Below are 4,338 nucleotides of genomic sequence, written 5' to 3' on the forward strand. Positions count from 1 at the left end.
TCGGTACTACAGGTACGGACACTAAACCTGACCCTAACACTAACCCTAACCTTAACCTTTGCTTACCTTTCAACAGTTTGCAGTGGTTAGGAGCTTCTTGACTCGCGAGACTCACGTACGGGTCCGTATCTGTCTGGCAAATGGAAAGTGCCGTATCCGTAGCCCACAGGCTACGGGTACGGGTCCATATCTGTAGACACTACCATTCCCCACAGCTGCCCTTGTGAGCCATGGTTTGACACATGTCTCAACAGGAGGGATGGTACACATGATACAGAGACAGTTCTTCGCTGAAAATTTTTCTGACTTTGCCAAGGAATACTGTACACAATCCATATGGACTTTATTGAACTAACAGCATCAAAAGGACTAATATATTGTTTAGTGGTTATAGATGCGTTTTCAAAATTGGTTGAAATATACCCAACCAAAGATAATACAGCCATAACTGTAGCAAAAGCACTCTGCAACCATTACTTTCCAACTTATGGTATTCCCGCCATAATTAGATCAGATAATGGTACACATTTGTAAATGCAATTATGACACATTGCTCACACAAAAGAACCACTGTGCATATCATCCACAAAGTGCTGGCCTTGTACGAACAGAACGAACGGCACAATAAAAAACAGACTAGCCAAAACTATGGAAGAAACTAAAAGGCCTTGGCCAGATTGTTTATCCTTGGTTAAACTGTGGATGAGAATTAAGCCCACGGGAGACAAAGCAATAACACCATTTGAGATAGTGCATGGGAGACCTTTTCCACTTCCACAAAACAACAAACCACTGAATCTTAGTGAGAGAGAAACAACTTTAGCAGATTGGATGATGCATACGTTAAAAACGAGAGAAGTTCAGAGTTCCAATAATCTGCCAGAGTGTTCTTCTCCTTTGTCAACACAGAAACTTCAGCCTGGAGACTGGGTCCTGATTAGAGTCCTGAGGAGAAAGAATTGGAGGTCGCCTCGGTGGGAAGGGCCTTATCAAATACTGCTGACGACACTCACGGCAGTAAAAATTGCTGAATGGCCCTCGTGGATCCACCAATCGCACTGTAAGCTGATACAACTGGAAGCAGAGCCAGATCAACCGACGGGGTAGCGGTGGAAGTCTGATACAAAGGGGTCAGTAGCACAATAGGGTGCTGACGTCTCAACCCAGTGAAGAAACCAACTGATCCGCGCACAACTTTAAAATGGCTCTCTGGCGACTCCTGCTGGTCGTAGGGGTGACTTTGTCACTTCTGTGGCTTTCCTTCTTCTTCCTTCCCCCTGCAGGAACTCACAAGACTAAAAGAACCCATGAACACTCCATGGCAGCGACTTGGGAACAGAACCTCTGATATAAAGCTATGAATTTTACAGCATGACAGAATAAAGTCACTAACGCACTAATTGACATAACTGATCAGCTGGAAAACGATCCTGAACTTGAGGCTATCAAGCAAATGACACTCCAGAACAGAATACCCCTTGTGTAACTCGAGCTATTTCTTATCTTATGCCATGTCTTCATTTCTGCTTGTGTATAAAATAAACCTTGTAAGGGAGCAGTCTATGTAGCTCGCACTAATGTGTCTTGTTACACTGTGCTGTGGTACCCTTGCAAGTAAAATTACAGTCTCCGTGTTTTTTCTGATTTGGTGAAGATCTTCTTATGTTATGTGGGAGCTCTCAGCGGAGCTTCTCTCTGACATATGATGTGTCTCTTCTATTCATTTATTAATTACTTTTAGTTGTGACTGTTTTTGTATTTGCTTGCAGCAGAGACTTGGTGTTACTTGTAGCTTCTTGTGACTCCGTTATGAATCCCTCTGTGTTCTAGCTTCTCTCTACACTTCACCATGCACACTAGTATCCCTCGTTGCTCCCTATGTACTTATTTATTTCATCTCTTTGTACTAAAAATTCCTTGAAAATACTCCCTTCCTGCCTTAAAGTGGCTTAGATGTAACTCTACACTGTTGCTTTCTTTAGAATCTGCAGATCTCTGAAGTTTTTGCCGCTCTCTTGACCCACGACTCCACCGTTTGCTGCAGCTGAAGCACACCAGCTCACCTACGCCTCTACACAAACACTGTAAAGCTAATCTGTGCTTCACGAAGGAAAGTTGTGGGACTGGCGTGCTCAACTCAGTAACACGATCTCCGGCTGAATAGTAAGTAGGTGTCACCTGGCAACAAGTGTTATATGACATGAAACATGGCACTTTCACAAACCTGAAAATGTGTGTTGTTGAAGGACGACACCAGAAACGACTTCATGTTTTTGCTGTCGTTTATTCCATTAAAAGGAGGATCTGAAGGCAGCATGATGGGTAAAGTCAATTACAACAAATGGCACCTTAAATGTTGGTTTATTTTGTAAATCTTTTGTCTGAAGCTTTCTGCTTTTCCTTGTTGGATCTGAACATGTCATACATTTAAAGATATGTTTCTGGTGAATCAAATAGATGAGTTTAATTTTTACATATTCCACATATCAATCTTTTGGTTCGTGTGCAGCCTGACAGGATATGAGAGGATCTTTTCTGGCAGAGGAAGCACAAGCAGGAAGGAGGTTAATATTGTTTTGAGAGGGTGGAGCCATTTTACAGCTCAACATAAAGTATTTAGAGCCTGTGATTGTGGTTGTCAGTGAGTAGGAGGGATTCGCTGATTATGTCTGAATCAACAGGTCAGCGTGAGTCCAAATTTTGTAGATCCTTATCTAGAAATAGGTTGAGTTGGAGTCATGCTCTTGCTGGGAACTTGCTGAGTGGAGGAGTGAAACGGTACAGGTCATGACATGTCAGAAAGAGAAATGCTAAAGTCCCAGGAGCTGCAGGTTTTATAGACTAGACTGCACAGAAACACAGGGCACTTTCTCCACACAGAAAGTTACAACGATTTTTCTCAACTTCCTTAGAAATGCTGCGTGAATCTGACAAAAAGGTTTGCCCACAGCAAGTGATCGAGCAGCAGAAGAAATGTGAGCTGAAAGCAGTGGTTTGTGATTTTAAGGAGGTGAGTGTTTACCTGTTGTGTGTGTTAATCGATCGCTGTGAGGACTGCAGGGAGTGGCATTTTTTTGGTTGTAATTTTTTTATTATATTTGTTTCTGTAGTTATTTTAATGCCTGGTTGGAGAAAAACAAAATGCGATGAATATAAAAGACGCCCGCAAGCACCAGTGTTGGATGTAACAGTTGAAGGAGCGTGTTGGAAAATCATTTTGTGGCACAGATATGACCTGCATTTCAGTTTGTATTAAGGCCTTTTTTAAAAGTGTGTCTAGTATTGAATATTTCTAGTTTTATAAGTAAAAGTAATAGCACATAGTAAAGATAGTTATAATCCATTTCAAGTCCTACATTCAAAATCTGACTCCAGTAACAGTATAGAAGTATGAGCAGGAAATGTAAAAGCATTTATTATTTACAATGACTTATTTTACTGCTATATTTATCGTACAGCATTGTAATAATTGCTCCATTATTACTGATGCATTTATAATGTAGCAATGGTACTCTGATGTTTTAAAAGTGAAGCTAACTTCATATACTTCATATTCGTATTTCCTGTACTTTAATCAGTAATAATGAGTCATAGTTCATAAACTACTGTTTTATATGTAATCTGCTAAGTAACTGTAGCTCTTAAATATATAATATTAATAATAATAATAATAAGAAATGTATTTATAGGGTGCTTTCAGTCTAAGCGCTGAACAGATAAAAACAGTAAAAATGGAAAAAACAATAAAAACAAAACAATAGGAATATATTCTTATTTCTTGTACTTTAATCAGTAATAATGAGTTATAGTTTATAAACTACTGTTTTGTCTGTAAAACATGAATCTACTAAGTAACTATACCTCTAAATATATAATGATAATAATAATACATTTCTTTATAAAGCACTTTCAGTCAAAATGCTGTACATAGAAATAAAAAAAACAATAAAAACAGATATAAACAAGGCAATAAAAAAGACATCAGTTAAAGAAAAATTTCAGATTCATATTTAAGAGTAAGCAAGTGGGTCTCCAGCTTTGCTTTAAATACATCAATGGAAGATGTCTGCCTGATTTCAACAGATAGACTGGTAGAATATGATTTTGTCAAAAGTATACTATTTTTTTCTGAGATTTAGAGAAGTAGAAGCCAAAAGTACCTCAAAACTGTAGTACGCTACAGTATTTTATTAAATATGTTTTGGTATTATCCACCTCTGGATGCCAGTTTATAAAAAATCTCAGCAAATCTGTGTCTCTTGCTCACAGGCATAATAAACATCAATGTGTATTCTTCTAAAAACAACTGATCTTCCAAGCTGTTTTGGAACTCAATCT

Source organism: Acanthochromis polyacanthus, chromosome 14, assembly GCF_021347895.1.
Source record: "Acanthochromis polyacanthus isolate Apoly-LR-REF ecotype Palm Island chromosome 14, KAUST_Apoly_ChrSc, whole genome shotgun sequence".
NCBI lineage: Eukaryota > Metazoa > Chordata > Actinopteri > Pomacentridae > Acanthochromis > Acanthochromis polyacanthus.